The sequence below is a fragment of the Lepidochelys kempii genome, chromosome 18 (assembly GCF_965140265.1).
Source record: "Lepidochelys kempii isolate rLepKem1 chromosome 18, rLepKem1.hap2, whole genome shotgun sequence".
Classification (NCBI taxonomy): domain Eukaryota; kingdom Metazoa; phylum Chordata; order Testudines; family Cheloniidae; genus Lepidochelys; species Lepidochelys kempii.
In genome coordinates, this window is record NC_133273.1 from 14,714,505 (window position 1) to 14,733,290 (window position 18,786).

Consider the following 18,786-nt stretch of genomic DNA (forward strand, 5'->3'; position numbering starts at 1 on the left):
GAGAAAGCCCTTGTTTGGCAACTCCATATTCTAACACATAGCCACCTTCTGCCCCAGTGCCCTCAGATAAGAAGCAGGCATGTTTGTACATTTAGAAAAAAAGAGTAAAATCCCATTTCCATCCCAAGATTATAAAAGTCCTAACAAGACAACTTCATATATTAGCAGGGCTACCATCGTGAGCTGCCTGCTTCTGCAGTCTGCTAGCAGAGCAACAATCTAAACCTCAGAGAATTTAAAAAAGGAGTTTGTTCGAAGTCAACAGGGCTCTCTGCAACCTTGTAATGGCAATAAAACAAAGTGCATACAGATGCCAATTTCTGCATGAAGACTGGGAAAAGGATCTCATCTGAAGAGCTTCTTTGGTGCTCCATTTAATTAGTCCCAAGACTAAGTAAGCTTCACATGTGAAAGATCTCTGAACGACATTGAAGTTGTGAGAAAATAGTGGGAAGAATTTTTTGGATGTGAGTTGGGAAAGAATTAGAGCCAGTAGCACACTGTGTTTTTCCTACATCTGTGAAAGGGAAGAGATCCCATTTCTGAAGCTTGTTTATATTACAGTAACATCCACAAACCCCCAGAAGGGACTGGGCCGCTCGCTGCATTAAGTTCATAAGTGAGAGGGCTGTCCCTGCCCCGGAGAGCCTACAATTGAGAGCAAGTAGGGATGCACCAGATCAGAATAGCCACAATGCACAAGTATACTAAGGATGGCCTATACCGTTCCAGCATGAGTCAGGAAGGAAAGCAGCCTGGCCCTGGTAGGGTCTGCAGCTGAAAGCGGTCCTCAGATTATTTCTAGAGAGAACATACAGCAAAGATTCCTTCTGCGCTCAGGAAAGAAGAAGCTAGAGTATTAAGGGATGCCTTCCCCTCCCATTCGAAGCTATGTTGATGTGTCCCAGGGAAGAGACGGCACACCAAAATATAGCGCAGCACCAGATCAATCCAGACTGTCCAACTCTCGTAGAAAGAAGCTGCATTTCCTTTATCAAATGTTTCATTTGATGGTAACCCTGCCACTGGTGCCAAGGTCCTGCTCACAAGGCAGCTGTTCATCAGTTTTTAAGGAAGCCTGGGTTAGAATGGCAGGAACTGTATACATGATATATTTTAAAACCCAAATTATCTTCCTTTAGTATGCGCAGCGTGCCGAGAGATGTCGAGAAGACTTTTCCCGGAACAATTTCACTTGCTATTGATATCTTCCAATAAGATATAATCTGTTTTTACATATGCTGCTTATTTTTTGCATCTCACACTGCTTAGACAATGAAGAGGCTTCTAAACCAGTTTCACTTTCAGGTTATCATGCACCAGCACCAATAGCCCAGGGCTTGCAGTGCTATCCCCGTAGGGGAATGCAGCACACTGAAGTCCAAAGCCTCATTTTCACTTATTTTAAAAGTTAAGTAAATATTTCTAGCAGAATCCAGTTTGAGAGAGCAAAAGTGCCTTCATTTTGGGCCGCACCTGCCTATCAGGGGCCCTTCTGTTGCATGGCCCAAAAGACAGGTTTCCTTGCAGAGCTGGTTTCCTTGGTTGTCCCCTTTGCAGCCCATCAGTCCCCTTGCAAACAAGGCTAACTTCATGAAGTAAATCTAACAGCAGTCTGGGTCTAATTTTTGCAGGGCTCCATGTGAAGGGATACAAAACATCAGCCTAATGTGGCAAAGGAGCCCAAATCAAGGGAAGTCAATTGTTAAATTATTATGTAGTCAGAGGAGAATGGGCCACAGGAGATGGATCACTTAAGGATTATCTGTTCATTCTCTCTGGAGCACCTGGCACTGGTCACTATCTGAAGACAGGATACTGGGTTAGATAGATCTTTGGTCTGACCTAGTATGGCCGTTCTTATGTTCTTATATTCTAATAGTGCAGTCCTGAGAAGTGCAAGGCATTTCACAATAAAGGCTAGCCAACCTAATACCCAGTCTCCCACTTTGGTCAGTGCTCTCGAGGTCTTTCTAGCCCACTCCTTAAAACTCCATGCTTTGTAATTCAACTAATATTAGTAGGGCTTGACAGAATTTGTTGCTGTTTTTTTAACAAAAATCAACATCAATGTTCTCCATCAAAATTAAGTTCTATTTTTATCGAGGTAAGTTTTCATAGTTGCAGGAAGTTATGGGTCAGACAAGACTAAAGAAATAAAAACTTTATAAACATTAACAGTTTCAAAAATCACATCAAAATATACAAAGTAACTATCCTTAAATCAAATTTTAACAAGTTCTCTAGAAGCATTCTGCTTACTTTGCCCACTTGTGAGTTTTAATTATCGATGGACTTTTTTAATTGGTTTGCGCGTACACAGTGAAACTGATGTTCATTGACATTTACTGATAGAAATCTAATCCTGCCAAGCCTTGTCATATTGTATTTGTCTGAGCCAGACTGCAAACATTTCAGCACAGGCACTGGACATGCTGGCCTGGTCTACACTTACAAGTTTTACTGGTATAACTATTTTGGTCATGGATGGTTTGTTTTAAAGCAAATATTTATCCTGCTAAGGGCTCTAGGATGGATGCCGTTATAACAGTATAAAGATAACTTACATACTATAGCATGTTTCAGAGTAACAGCCGTGTTAGTCTGAACCAGAATGAGTTATGCCAGTACAAGCAGTTACACTGGTTTAAACTACTAGAGCAGTCAGAATAGCAGATTTTTCAGTTCCCAGGCAATCCCAAAAAAACTGGAGGGGGAAATTGTTGTGTGTCAAAACTAAATTTTTTTTCAAGCCCAAAACCAATTGTTGTTTTGACTCAGCTTTATGTGTAAGTGTTTAGACGTTTCCTTTAAGTTGAAGTTAATTTTGAATCACTGACACTTTTTAAATTTTATATTTTCTGACCAGAAACAATTCAGCAGAATTGACAGTTCGTGGGGAGCCCGGGGGGGGTGTCAAAAAGTTTTACCGTGCTTGAACGACTTCATCTACACTGGTGGTTTTGTTCCCCCCCCCCCCACGTGCACCACAAAGCTTTCTAGGGTAATCAAGACCCTGATACAATCCCATTTAAACAATTCAATTTTTTTTTTAAACACACAGTAAAGGGCCTAAGTTTAAATTCTACCCCAGACAGACAGTAGGGGTTAGTTTTTTCTAACGTGACAGGTGTTGGCAATACGATTGTAGTACTACAGTAACCTAACGCAGCTGCCTGTGGTAAGGGTGGGAGAAAAGCACACTGAACTGTTGCCACTGCATAAGTTTGAACAGAAGCCAGCATCCAAATCATGCCCAAGAGGCACTAAGGAAGATCAGAGGCCACTTTTAAAAAAAAAAAAAAAAAAAAAAAAAACGACAATATTCACAGGCTTCTACAGACACAGGCCGATACACTCAGAACCTACAGCCAGTTTACCGATTTATAATCGCATCAACTTTATCTTGCTTCGAGGGGGAGTTAGTTTCAAGCATGGTTTTCTCTATACATGAAAATTTGGTTTTTTCAACCAGCCAGCCATGCACAGACCATAAAACAATCAGGAATAGGCAGAGCACATGAAAAATGGCTTCTCTACATTTTTATATTGGGCTTATGCAGGAGATGTGTGCTGGAGTGGACAGTCAGTACAATGGCTGGACGTTTACAATAAGCCAGTCAGAGAGGCACGTGCAACAAACAAGAATAATGAAATTATTCATTCAGAAATGAACAAACAAGAGCTTTTCCTTGTAAGTTTAGGATACCATTCTCTAATTAAAACACTGAGAAACCAAACTTGTGTGCCCACACCCACTTTCCAATCTTTTTCACCCAGTTGTTTTTAAAGTAACCTGTGTGGACTTCAGTGTCCCTTCCACATAATTTCCCATTAGAAATAGTACAGTTCTAATTCCCAAAAATGTTTGTCTCACCCTAGCATTTCCACATACACCTCCACGAACAAGGTAGTTGTCCATATTATTGGACATGAGAGTCACAAGCAGCAGACTCTCCAGATATTGGAGAATGGCAGAACTTCTCCAGCCAACATAGTTAAAGCTTCCTCATGTTACACAACAAGCATTTGATGCCACTAGATTTTATGAGCCTAGCACAGGAAGAAAACCCATTAATTTTTGGGGGATCAGAGTCACTTCTAAGCTCTGGAGGGACCCTGAGTTTTAAGAAGATAGATCATACACAGAAGGTTGCATTAGGTGATATTCCTCTGGGAATAATGTGCTTATAAGAGACAAGGGGTTTTAATTCATAGAATATCAGGGTTGGAAGGGACCTCAGGTGTCAGCCAGGAGTGCTCAGCCTAAAGGCACTGCTACTGATCTATCAGAATCACGACTGAATGGGGAAAAGGAGGAAGAACAAACCTTCAGGATGACAACAGCTCAACCATCCTCTGAAGTCAGGGCCTTCTTTTAAAAGGAAGGGAAATGCAGAGTGGTCCAAGCTTTCTGGTTAGAGGAGCAACAGTAACTCAGACGTTGAGTTTTGCAGTCTGGTTTAAGTCTTCAGATTTTTCTTCCACTGGCTAATGGCTGGGGATTTAAGTTCCACTTTCCTCCCTTAAGAGGGGTGTTGAACACCAGGAAATGCAGGCCCAACAGCACTGGTTACATCCATGCAAACACTGAGCAAGTTTGCGGACACCTGAAGCCAGTCTCACACCAGTTGTCATTCTTCTCCCATCTCCCTTTCTAGTACAGGCTATCAAGGGCTGGCGGTGCAGTGGTTCTCCAACAGAGGCTCAAACCCTGCGCACTTGTGACCCAAGCAACCTATGAGCCAGGAATTAAAAGCTACGCCAGGATTTATACGTTCTGTTTATCAGCATGTTTGCTTGAGGCATCAATCCCAGTTTCCTTTCAAAGGAAGTTTATTGTTAAGGCTTGCACTGAGTCAGAAGGTTTCGAATATTAAAAGAAACATGTTTCAGTCTTCAGGACGGCTATTTTGCAGCTTAATAATGAGGCTGCCGCAGAAACTCACCAAGCCATGCTGATGACTCACGATCCATAGGGAAGGGGAGGGCTAGAAGGCAGGTGACATCCAAGAAAGCCTCTGCTGCAAGTATCCTTGCTTATCTCCTCTGAATGATGTCAGGAACGCATCCAAAAAAAATTCCTTCCCACTTCTGTCTTGCCATGAGCCAGCGTCCAGAAATGAGGGTGGAAAGGCTTCCGGCATGCACCAGCAGTTCCAGGCAGCATGCTCTAGCCACAGTGCCCAGCTCCTGCATTTCCAGGGTGTCGACAGGATTGATTCATTCCCCCACCCAGTCAAAATGAGTCCACACATCATGAGAAATCGCCCACCAAAACCAAGCAACGCTGCTTCCTGCATTAGCCAGAAGGCAACGCCGCGCAAATCAGCAGCATACCAACTTCAATTCTCCCAACAGCCTGGCTCAGCAGATTTCTCCTTCTGTAAAGACAGGGCTGACGCATTAAGGGACCTGTTCAAGGCCACACAGCAAGTCAGAGGTACAGCTGAGATTAGCCTACAATTCCTCCTGGCTCCCAGCCCTGTCCTCAATCCACTAAGCCACACTCCCTTGGGGCAAGCTAATGCTGCCAGAATGCTACAAGCACCAGTGGCCAGAGAACCCTGGACCTAAAAAGCCCAATCTCAGGCACAGCACCACGCTGCGAATGCGATGGTCACTGGCGACTGAGTGAGCATCTCTCTCATGCATCCGTCTGTCCCTTTAGCAGCAGCATCCCTGACCTCCCTCCACATACAGGGGTTCTTCCACCAACGAAACCCCTCTTATGAGCACATGCTCCCCTTCTAGATCAACAGCACACCAGGAGCCAGTTTGCAGGCAGCCTGATGGCGCAGAGGACTGATGAGATATGCAGTATTTCACCTCTAAGTCACAGCTTTATACCCAGATTGGTAGGGACAGAGTTGTTACTGTGCTGTAGCTATTCACCAAGTTGGGTGGGTGCGAGCGAGGCCAGCATATGCCTTTAACACCAGTCAGCCTTGTTGGGGAGAGGTCAAGGACATCAAAGAAGCCTTCAACCCCTAGAAATGATCCTTCTAGGTCAGGGCTGAGGAAGCTCATGTTGCTGCAGATTCAATAGTGCAGAAAATGGCATCATTGATCGAGCCCCTTTCAGCACCATTAAAATCACAGATTTAACCTCTCCAATATTCCACAGACTAGACCCACTCCTAGCCCTGATCATACATCTTTAAAAGAGCACTGTAAGCCGAACTCATGTCTCTTCACTCTTAGAGCACTCCTGGAGAGTTCAGGCTGGCGCCAGCCTCAACAACACTCATTTGTTAACTCCGGTAGGGTTTGCCTCGAGATTGTACCAAAGCTGCATTAACATTTTAGTTTCCAAGACTGCAGAATTGTTATGACTAGAGTGAGAGAAGCTAATTAGAGTGTCACTACTATGGAGCCTGCCACCATGTAAACCTGTCACAATACAGAGTAACTGCAACCCACATTTCATCAGAGCCAGGAAAACCTTAAGTTCAGAGGGAGGTGAAGCCTGTCCACTGGTCAGACCAAAAGCGACCAAGTCTAGAAGTGCCACCAACTCCCTGTATCTCGTTGCAAGCAAGTCTCAGTTTCCCTCTGTTCCAGTCAACCAAGCTGGACAACTAGGTGCAACTTAGGATCATCTTGATAGTGAACTTCTAAACTCTTTTGTATGCTGAACAGACAATGGCCTTTGCTCTGCACAGCCCTACACTGGTCAGGAATGATACCCCTCTACAGCATCTGGGACACACAACACTGGAGCCAGTCATCCGCTGGAGTGTAGTTTGCTGGAGGAATTCACTCTTAGATCTAGTCTACACTGAAGTTAGGTGGACATAGCTATGTCAGTCCAGGGGATAAGAAACACCCCCACAAGTGCCATAGCTATCCCGACCTAAACCCAAGGGCCCAGAATGCTTCTGTCAAGTTAGCTACCATCACTCGGGGAGGGGGTGTTCCTAAACAGCCTGGCAAACCCCGTCTTTTGGCACAGGCTGTGTCTTGGCAGTGTAGACATACCCGGAGTTACTTTGCATCACCTCTGCCAGTAAAATTATATAAGTGCATAACCGCATATTATCAAAGCCATATTATAAACTATTTCAACACACGTGTACTGTGCAGTGTAAACATACTACATAAGATTGTGGGAAAACACCAATCCTATTCAGCATTGATAATTAGTCTACTGGACCATGCTATTTCTAAACACAGAAATGGAAGCCAGGACCTCCTGGCATACTAGTCCTGGCTGGGCCAACAGCCCCCCCCAGTGCTCCAGACCCACTAGTTAAGTCTGGAAACAGACAAGTTTAACATCCGATAGATATTTGCCTACCTCACAGATTGTTGTGAAGTGGTTTATACAGAATGCATGCACACACAAGCTAATTATTAAATGCTACCGCTGCACCTTTCAGTCAAGGATCCAAGTCATTTACAAACACTGCCACAACCCCTTCTGTGAAGCAGATACACCAACCCCTTTTTACAATCAGGGAAACTGAGGCACAGAGATTAAGTAACATTCCCACGGTATCACACCACAGGAGAGCCATTCCCACGGTGTCACACCACAGGAGAGCCATTCCCAGGAAAAGGAATCAGACATTCTGGTTCCCAGTCACACGCGCCTAACGCTGAAAAAATTAAGTAATTCTGTGGGCATGTTTCCTCCTTTACATACCAGATGCAAAGCCACGTGTAGCGCAAGGCTGCATTCTTTGGATCCTAGTCATTTCAGACACCCTAGAGCTCTCCTCCACAGTTAGGCTGTGAAAGAACAGAGCCTCCTCAGTTGTTAAGAGAAGGCACCACTTCCAGAAGCCCTGGTCAGCACAGCAAGAGGCCTGCAGGAAAGGGGAGAGTTCGGACAAACATGCCGTGTCACGGTTCAGGGCAACTGCACCCGTATTTCCCCCTCTATGGCCCAGCAAAGGAACCTGCTCTAGTAGCCTGGCTCCTCTCGTCTCCTCCCGCACTTCTGTGCGGCCTGGAAATGGGCCAGTCAGTTCACCGCCTACACTGTGAATCCCCAGCAGTTGACTGCACAGCAAGCCTGCTTGGCCTTCCTTCCTTGGAGGCTACAAACAGTGTAATTATCCCAGTTACCACACAGCCCTTTCTAAGCGTTATTCTTCATGTACCAGCATTGACAAGGTACATTAACAATAAAAACCTACCTGCAAGCTGATAGCTTGCCAGAGATCACCCCTGACTGCAGCAAGGGCTCTGGGATGCGGAAGGGTCCTTCAAACACCAAGCCCTTCTGAGGTCATAAGTACATAACTGGCTTGGCTCAGAACAAGCACGGACTTGAATCTGAGAAGCACTCTTATCCAGTTTGAGCCTTTGAGTTTGTCCGTACATAACAGGTGATCAGCAGACAATGGAACCTGCTCCCTGAGGAGAAACCCAAAGGACTGGTCCGGAGATCAGAAGTTACCTTCCCGGCCTCCCAAGTACTTCCTAAGTCTCCCACTTTGCTTGGTCTGTCTAGCCCATTGTTTCACAGAGTCCTTTGAAGCTCATAACACTTCCCAAAGGTTTACACCGGCCACATCTCCTAAAGAAGTTACACACAATCCTACAACAATACAAACATTTGCATTTTGAATACAATGAGCTCCTAAAACACTTAAACTTAATTCAATAAGGTTTGTCACACAGGATTTTCCCAAACTAGCAAGCTAGGTGCTCACAGGCAGAACGTTGGTCAGAACAGTCTGAAATTTGCTTGGCTCAAAGGCTAACCTGATGAACTGTTTGAGCCGACTAAATGGCGGTACACTTGTCCAGCCATCTCAAATAGATTGAGGTTAAGCCAGCACTAGGAAATATAGGTTTAAAGCTCACTGGACTCAAGGAAAATGATGAAGTGTTTGGAATAGCAACTTGCTACCCTATACTTCCAGCTGAGGAGAAGTCAAGCAGCATGACTGTGACTAAGCAAGAGCTGGAGATGGGAAAAAATGTGCACACTGTGAGTCAGTACAGTTCTCCCAGCCTTTTGTGGGAAGGGGTGTCCGACACCGGAAGAATGGCCTTGCAGTTAAGGCAGGGGACTGTGGAGATCTGGGTTCAATTCCCAGCTTTGCCAGAAACTTCCTGCGTGAAGTCAGGCAAGTCACTTATTACAACTTAGTTTCCCCTCTGAAAAACAGACTTCCCCAACCACTCATTTCTGAGGCAAGAGGGCCATGCAGACATCCCCCTGACTGTGATACTCTTTCCCTCCCCACAGAATGGCGACAGAGCATAACCTATCAACAGCTTATTTTTAAAGCTTGCTCTAAACAGGACAGAGCTGGCTTGCAGCCCAGTTTAGTGCTCTTTACCCCCTCACAACCATGTCCAAGGTTCAGCAGAGAGCAAACAACTGCTTGCCCAACACGCGCCAGAGGCCTCACAAACTGGATTAATATACAGACCCACTGCATTTTGGTGGAGTTTCTTCATTCAGCTGGAGCGAGCTAGCTGCCAGCAGAACCTCCCACTGAAACGCAGGCCTTGTCCTCGGTTTAATGGCTGTTCGACTGGGGCAACCTGTGTGTACACGCGCTTCAGTTTAGGGGTGGCTTATTTCAGCTTAAATAGATTCCTAACTGACTTAACCTAAGCCAAACTAAGTGTGTCCACACAAGGATTTCTAAGAGATTTAAGTGAAACCAGAGGAGCATTCTTGTTAAAACAAAGTCTCAGTGATAAGATTAAGCAATAATGGAGAGAGAGGGGAGCACCTGTATCAGGGCTTTTACTGCAGTGGTAAATGGCTCCCTGATCCTGGCAGCCTCCCACCAACCAGGCTATTTATAGCTGATGAGTGCTAAGTGAGCTGCTGAAGGCAGCAGTATCCATTAAGGAGAGAGGACATCCATACGAGCCCTCGCTCTTGCTGCTGAACCCGATAAGGTTAACAAAACCCCAAAGGAATAGAGAACTGTCCGAGAATCTCCGAAACACAAGCACCACTCAGGCCCTGGCTTACATACTCTATCAGACCAACAAAGACACATGAAATTCAACCATCTCTCTCCACTCCATTTCAGATTCCAGAGAACTACTGTTGCAAAATGCTATTATCCCTATTCAGTTATCAGCCTGCACCCACAAGGACATTCCTTCCAGCACAGTTTGCTGGTGCTTTGCTTCTAACAAAGACATCAAGCTATAAATTTTTCAGTGGCTCCAGCCCTGTGCCTCACCACTGACTAGTATTTTGAATGAAGATCTAGGCTAAACATAAACCAAAAGGACGCAAGAGGCACTGGCTAAGGAAGCTCTTTGTGACGGAAAGCGGGAATAATCGATCCATCAGGATAACTTGAAACTGGTCAATGAGTATGGCTCTTTCCATTAGCCTATAAATAAATGATTGCTAAGTAATCAAGCAGCTGTAACCTTGTCTGGAAGTCACATGTGACCAGCTCTGCTGGAAATAACTCCCTAAATCTTTAAGATCTCAGTAGAAGGAGAATAGACTTATTCTCACTACTTTGTTGCCTGGTGGCTAGAAGGAGGAATGGTCATTTTTTATCATAGTATCCAGAGAACACAAGGACTGTTCATCAAAATGAAGTAAGGAAGTGGGTTCCAGGAAACTTGTGTCAATCAGAATTATCCATGGCTTTATCTACTCTTGTACTGCTTTAACTACATCAGTACAGTTAAAGCAGTTCCCCAATGTGAGCACAGTTACAGTAATATAAAAGTGATTTATTCCAGTTAAGTTTACTCCCCCTTCTTGTGCCGGAATAAGTTATACCAATATAAGGCAGTTTTATACCAATATAGCTGTGCCCATACTAGGGGTTGTACAGGTACAACTATTTTGGTCAAATGAAAGTCACACCACTAACCAAAATAGTTATGTTGGGAAAACTGAGTTTAGACCAGATCTTCACTTCTGCCCATCCCTTCCCCACCCAATAGAAGAAAAGCCCTCTGTCCTAAAGGATGCTTTAAACATACAAGAACCTTCTTTCCTTCCCACCATGCCCCTCTCATCTGGAAAAAAAAAACCCTGGGCAGTTTCAGTGCTTCAGAACCCACACTTCAAGAAGGCTACAAGTCCTCAAGTTAGTACAACTCCAGCTCTGCATCCAGATGTTTTGGGAGGCAGTTATCTAAAGTCCTGTCTTTATTACCATCATGCACGCACACACAGGGCAGCTGTGCAACACATCTCCCAACCCCCACTTACAGCTACACTGCCACAGCTATTTAAGAAGATGTACCAAGGACAGCACCTATTGTCTTGAGGTTCCAATGCCTCTTTCACAAGGACCAAGAACCTGGAAGCCTATCTGATCCCCATTCAACTGAGAAAATTGTTTGTACTGTGACCCCATGGCACAAAGCAGCCTCCTTCGAGCCAAGAAATGAGAGTTCACAATGTGGACACACTGATTTGGCAGGGGGCGGAGAGGGAGATCCTCACAGGCCTATGGCCAAGCATACTAATGAGCACTTAATCAACCCAGTAGCGAGATGCAAAGCTCACCAAGGCCTTATAATTAGCTCTAAGTTCTTCCCCCTCTTCATTTGCATTTGAAGAATGGCAGCCAAGTTTATAGTGTGGTAACAGATAGGGCCATGTCAGGGGAATGTGACATGTGACCCCAAACCCAAAATTAGGCATATAATAGCCTAATCCAGATGTTCCAGTTTCCTTTCTTGTATCACATACAACGTGGAAGCTTGCTAGTGTTTAATTCCCCTAAACTTGCCTTAGTGCACATGCTATCTGCTGGATAGTCTTCTATGAGATCACGTGGCTATGCAGGACCTACTGCTTTACTCTACCTTGGCTTTAAAAGCCACTAAGATTGGACTCTGAGCAAAGGGAGGGAGGCATTGGAGCAAGTTCTAACTGTGACTCAAGTTTCGCTTTCGGCCTTACAAGCACAGATTTGCTTCAACACAGATTTGCCTGTGTAGTTTCACTTGAAAAGAAACGTGCCAGGCTACACTTATGCATCTCTCCCCAGTCACTGAAATGTGTTGGTTAACATAAGAGGAGACGGGGGGCTATTAAAATGGCTACTGATTTATACTAGCGTAAGGTGTGCTTTAGAGGGCAAAGTGAGTTTGTCCCTACAAAAATAGAGAGTAAGTTCCAAACAGAGGAGTAGCATGAAGAGGCCAAGCTGAAAACAAGCCACGAAACCTGAGGTTGTCTTTACTGCAAAAAAGCAAAAGAGGGTTTTTACATCAAGATAGCTTGATGGAAGGTAGTGGAAGGAGGTTAAGTAGGGTTGACCTCAACTTGCCATATCGAGGCAACTACTTGTGCCTTGTCTGCACGGGGATTTTACATTGTTTGCTTCCTTGACGCAAAATAAAAAGCCACACTCACCCTTTCTGCAGTGAAAGCACAGCCAAGAGGCAGATATCAGCAGGAGGAAGTTAGAGCAGAGATTGTGCAGGGCCTTGAAAGTGAAGGACAGGAGCTCAAATCTGATGTGGTAAGGGGCCGGAAGCCCATGCAGCAGACTGTTCAGTATTCTGAGCGTGGAACATCTGCTCCGAATCTGGCTGTGTGCCCTTCCTGATTTTGTTACGAAGGGTTTTTGCTTTTAGCAACAGTATAAATTTAGTGCCCATGTGTGTGGTTTGTACAATTATTTGTAAACTGAGAAAGTCAATAATGCCAAACTTGCACATTTCAAAGTGAGCCCAGGGATCCTGGCTGCTAGAATTCCTCCCCTACTTGCACACTGGAACTAGGTGTTCTGCTGTTTTGACACAACTGCACACTAAAAGAAGTCTGTGGTCTTAAATATCCTATTACTGAAGTTCTTATCCAGCCTCAGCAGTGGGTTTGTTTTTTTCCAACCCCAAGTTTCAAGACTTCCTGTTTTGTTTTTAACAGTTTTCTGTTACATTTAATTCAATGACCCACCATAAGTTGTCCCTAGAAACATCCTTCTACACACAAAAGTCTCCTTCAATCATGCCGCTGCCAAGATCTCCAGCAAGCCACTCAGCTCAGATAGGTGGGTCTCACCATCCAAAGTAAGTAGCTAATAAGTTTTGTAAGTCTGTTCCTATACTCCCCCCACAGCAAAAGGCATTGTTTGATAGAGCAACGTTTCTTGTGGCATTAGTGGAATGGGCCAGTAGGCTTTAAGGTAACTACAATCATCTGGCAAGAGTTTGCCCTGGGTTGGTTTCCACTCCTGTTCTAAGGTCCTCAAGCTTTCTCCAGACTTTGGACTGCATCTCAATAAAAATATAGTCTCTTGGACAGACCCACTTGCAATAGCATGTGCCACTCCCCCATTTGCCCATGTGCAACAATAACATCCTTGTGGTAACTCCAGCAATTGCTTACATGGAAGAGCAACATTAGGGAAGTAGTTTGCTGTGTAATACAATGTAGTAGCTGGGAGTGAGTCAGCACATTGACACGAGCCAACTCTGAAGACCAGCAGCAAGAACTCCACAGACCACGGTTTGGAAGCCTCCGTTCTCAGACACACATTCACTTTTTATATCCCACAAGCATTACCCTTGATTGCACAATCTCTTCAGGAGCTCATCATGCAACTAATTAGTGCCCTGCCCCAGCCCTCTACAGGAACCACTAGTGGGAGAGATTAAATAACTCTCCCATTATTAGTCTGCTCACATGAAGAGCAGGGCTGCTCATTTGACAGGTCTCCGTCTTGGGTGACGTCCAGGTCAGGGAAATAAGCACCAAATCAATCATTGCAATCCATGCTGTTAGGGAGCTCTAGCGGTATTACTGCCCCTACTACAATATCAGTGCAAGCTTCTCCTGTAGATATTACACTGTTGTGACTTACCCCTTTAAACACCGGGTGTAAACTGCACTGGTGCAGCATCTACATTAGGGCTATGCACTGGCGTAGCTGGACTGAAAGAGCCTGATGCATGCACATTGGCACAGATTTCCCTCATCTAACCAAACCCTCGAGGACTGGGAGCAACTCCCTCCTCTCATCCCAACCCGTCTCTTTTTCTTACATGTGAGTAGTGGAGCCCTGCTTTTAGGCTGGTTTAGAGTTCCAAGTCAGAACCTGCTTCCATCCTTATTAACTTCATCCTGATGAACTGCCAGCCAGCTGCTCTTGAAGTGCGTGCCGCTGGTGCAGGAAGAGCATAGGTAAGCGCTGAGTACTCCAACCGCTCACCATATCAGCCTACCACATGAACCTAGACCGGCATGTAATACCTTCCCCTCCCCGCCACCACACACAGAGGAAGAAGCTGTTGCTTTGCAACCTTTGTTGCAAATGCTGCACCCATGAATGAACAGCATCATATCAGCTGAAGAATCAGCTGCATCTTCAGCTACATTTACAAGACAAGCAAGACCTCCAGGGCAAGCAGCCCACATCTTTGCACCGGGCAGGAGACAATGGGGACACTGTCCTCAGCGGCCATGCTTCATTTCACTTTTAAAAACTCATGGAAAAGTGTGACAAGAAGTACAATACACTGCAGTGTTAGACCAGAGACCAGATAAAAGAAATGGAGACAAAACTGAGTCTTGAAAGTTAAAAAGATTGTCAGTCATAATTACATCAGGTTGAATGCATGCTTTATGGGATTTTTTCCTGAACAGTTCTGGGGGAAATGATGAACAATTTAACTCCCCTTCCCCCCCCTGAACTAGGAATCAAACACTCTAATACAAATAAAGGTATCCTCAGGGTCCCCTGTAAATACCACTGAACTATGAAAATAAAATAAATAAAAACTTACTGGATTAAATGCAAGACTCCTTGAACTTGAAAATTAATCAGTGTATGCAGCAGCTTATGTACAAATCCATAGGGCTAGGAATTCCAGTGGACTAACTGGCTCAACTGCAAATCAAATGCCTTCATCAATTCCTAACCAGCCCATTTTAAAGTGCACCATTTATAGCTTACTGGTGGGAGGGACTGAATATTAAACCAACTCATTTTGTGCCCACGATCCACATGAAGCCACCTGACTCCACAGGACAATACACCATTACGGCAAATTAGTTCCCAGAAAACCAGACCACAGCTTAGACACATCCAACATACGGGATCCAAAAAAACAAACTCCCAATCACATTATAATGCACTTCAGTGATCTCTGAAGAAACGGAGACAATGCACTCAGCTGCACCAGCACAGTCCCCCTCCAGGGGAATACTCTGCTGTGAAACAATTATGATTCCTATTGCCTCTGCCATACCAAAAAGATGAATGGGCAGAAGGAGGGAGGAATAAATTACACCTCAATAGGTCAGTCATCTTCCTTCTTGATAAAGCCAGAACAGCCAAGGCACGGCCAGGCAGATTGACAGAGCAGTTCGGTGTATTTAGCATTTAAATGTCACCCTATTTGGGGGTGGAGGAGAAGGGAAGAGCGTATTCCGTGTATCAATTTTTAAGTCCCCCTTGAAGGTGCCATTTAACTTTTAGATTACTTTATAAGGAGTGGAATAGTTCCATCTTATTCCCAATGCACTTCATATCAACCGGCTCTGCTCACAGGGCTGTCCCCCACTCACCCCTACAATTGTCATCCCCCATCTCATTCTACAGTCCCATGTAAACAGATCCCTGGTTATAGTGAATGGGAATTCTGCACATGGACTGCTCAGAGGATCAGGCCTTCAACCTGAGGCTATAAATTAGAGAGAAGAGGTGGGTGAGGCAATCTCCTTCTGTTGCTTAAAGAGAAGCTTTCAATCTCCAAAGAGCTCTTCTTCACATCTGCTCTTTCAGCAATAGAAGTTAATCCAACAAAAGGTATTCTCTCTCTCACTTTGTCTCTTTCATGGCCTGGGACCAACATGGTTACAGCAATGCTGCAAATCTATAATTTAAACAGTATTTCTCTGTTACAGAGCCTGCTGGTTACATTCTGAATGGATGAAGCAAAACATATACATAAAAAAAAACAAAAAATTAAAATCAACCCTTCCCCTCCCCAAGCTGTATCTGTCCTGCATTGCTGATAGGAGTAAAAAGCTCAATTCCCCCTCAGGAAGGCTGATTGTAAAAATGACAACAATCACTTAGAGCTTGTCTATACTTGCAAGTAGCATTTCAAGTGTAGACAACTACACCAGAAACAGTAGTGGGAAAGCTCTCTCACAATTCTCCCATGGACCCAGCCCTGTCTACAGAGGGGCTGAGGTCAGTATAATTATCTCTCTCAGGGGTGTGGATTTTTCACATCCCTAAGGCATGAGCTATGCCAATGCAAGTTCCCAGTGTAGAGCAGCCCTAAGTCCGACCCAAAAGGACGCTTCAAGCAGGACAGTAGGTAGACCTTTTACAATGAACACTTAGTTTAGGTGTAGCTCATGAGGCGTCCGGTTGTTCATTAGCCATTGGCTCAGTCAGGAAGCTACAAACGCCAAACAAACTAGGAGACACCCCCCACCCCACCATGAAGAGCTCTGCGAAAGCTCAAAAGCTTATCTCTTTTACCAACAGAAGTTGGTCCAATATTACCTCACCCACCTGGTGTCTCAAATTAACTGCATTTCATCTTTACTTGTCAAGAGTATTTTGTCATGGAAATGACAGACACCAACTATTTAGGACCAGGCTGAGGTCTTCTTATACTACCAAGATGACCATGTTGTAAAAATAACCATGTTCATTAGATTTGCAAGGTGTGCTCCACAGACCATTCAAAGCAGCACTGTCAGGCATACACTTAACAAACAAACCTATTTCCTTAGTTAGTTTAAATCGACATTATCAGTGTTTGCCTTTCTCACACACACACACCCAGGGCAGAAGATGACCTCTGGCTGTTAAACATTTCCTTGCATCCCAATCACTTGATTTTCTGATAAAGGAAATAAAGCATTTGCCCAGGTCCCCAGCTGACAGCTCTGTTGACAACTGGCACTTACCGTTAGCCCAGCTAATCTTAAGTAATTTGCATCTGAAAAGGAATCTGCCATTCACTTTTGCCCTATGGTGAAGATGCTACAGCAGCTCCTTTAAGTTGCACAAACAAGGGCATAAAGCATAGAGGAATCAGAGTTATGTACTGTTTAGTTTGGGGTTTTTTCTTTTCTTTTTTTTTTTAAATTTGCATTGAGCTAGTTCAGTTACTAGAAGAAAAAAAAAAAGTTCTTCCCTGTGAACTTGAAGAGGGAGGAAAAATCCACATGCCAACTCGGTTTTCAAGAGCCAGTGTTTGCTCAGCAGCTGCAGCTTAAGGTGCTGCGGGGGAGGGCGGAGAGGAGAAATCCTGACTGTTGGCAAGGTGGGGAGATGGAGCAGGAAAGGGAATTCACCCGCTCAGCAGAAGCGCCACAGGTGAGAGCTCCCTTAAAGCGGGGCGTTTTGGGGGAGGAGGGCGGCAGAGAAGAGAGAGGGGCCGGCACACAAGCGCGGTACTTGTCTCTACCCCAGTGTGGGCCGCGCCATAGGAAACTGAAGCCACAGAAGGTGGGAAGGGAGGACCGGTCCCTCGCCAAGTTTCCATTAACCCCTTCGCGCCGGAGCCGCCCGGCTCCACGCCGCCTTTCCCGGGCTGCTAACGGTTTCCTGCGATGGGCGAGGGATGCCCACGTTACTCCACCCCGCCCCCGGACCCTCCATCCCGCCCCGCAGCTTCGGGGGCGGGGGCCCTTTCCCGGCGGCTGCCCCCGGGGCGACCGAGCACCCGCCCCGCGAGACAGCCGGTGGCTTGTCCCAGGGGCCGCCCGCCCGCCGCCGGGGCGCTGCACGCCAAGGGCGCCCGGGGCAGGCTCGGCCAGCCCGCCGCCGCCGGCACCCGCTGGCCCTTGGGGAAGGGGCACATCCGCCGCCCCCCCAGCCCCGGCCCCGGCCCCGGCGAGCCCCGCTTCTTACCATGCGAGCCCTCCTCCCCGAGCAGGGCTGCTGCCTATCGCGCCGGGGCGCGGCAGCGGAGCATGGCAGCGGCCGAGGCCGGGCTCTCCCCGCTCCGGGCTCCGCCGGGGGGCCGCTTTGTCCTTCGGGGGCGGGGTGGCGGGGAGCTCGGGCAGGTTTCCTCGGGGCTCTTCGCCCGCGTCCTCCCCGGGCAGGGCCGCTGGGATGCCCAAGCGACTGCGAGGGGGGGGGAAACCAGCCCCCCACCCCTGGCACGCAAGCCCGGCTCCTCCCGGGCGGCCGCCGCCTCGTGGGGGCCCGCCCCGCCCCACCCCGGGCAATGTCAGGGCTGGAGCCGCTCTCGCCGGGCTCCTCCTGGGCGCCAGACGCGAAGAAGCTCCGGCCGGCGGGATCACATGGGCCAAATAGCTCCCAGCTGCCGCTTGGCGCCGCCCCGCTCCCGGCCCCTCCTCTCGGCGGGGCGGGGGGAGCCACCGCCGAGCTCGGGAGCAGGAAGAGTCCTCGGCCCGGGCCCGCCGCGCCCGCCCTTTGCAGCGGGGCTGGGTGTGCCGAGGTGAGAAAAGCCCCCCCCCCCCAGCTACAGAGAGCAGGAAAAAGTTTCTCAACCCGGCCTCCTTCCTGGGGGGCTGTGGAATCCTCTTCATTGGGGGGCGGGGGGGGCTTAAGAGTAGGTTGGACCAACAGCTGTCAGGGATGGTCTAGGGCTAGGTTTACTTGGTCCTGCCTCAATGCAGGGGGCTGGACGGTTTTCTCAAGGTCCCTTCCTCCAGCCCTACGTTTCTATGCCTCTGTGAGCTGGGGGTAGGATCGGGGGGCTAGGAAGTGATGTAAAATCCAGATTTTTACCGGATTGTGGTGGGGTCTAAAAGGCCATTGTGCCAGGCACCCTACAAACAGATACTGACGAGTTTGCCACCCAAAGCCTAGATCCTGTAAACACTTATGTACCCCGCTTAACTACACTACTCTGATTAGTTCCACGGATGTCTTCAGGACA

At 46.7% G+C, this 18,786-nt stretch overlaps 1 protein-coding gene across 3 annotated transcripts in view; it reads right to left on the reverse strand.

Moving 5' to 3' along the window:
* SPSB1 (splA/ryanodine receptor domain and SOCS box containing 1) overlaps window positions 1-18,181 on the reverse strand; it is a 68,176-nt gene extending 49,995 nt beyond the window's left edge. Inside the window, exon 1 of one of the 3 annotated variants that reach the window (XM_073316758.1) lies at window positions 17,790-18,181. The gene's annotated coding sequence lies outside the window, so the exon portion shown is untranslated. Of the gene's footprint in view, window positions 1-4,330; window positions 4,836-14,694; window positions 14,768-17,789 lie in introns of those variants that run through there. The other 2 variants (XM_073316763.1, XM_073316760.1) reach the window with 2 other exon arrangements.
* Between the last annotated feature and the right edge of the window lie 605 nt (window positions 18,182-18,786).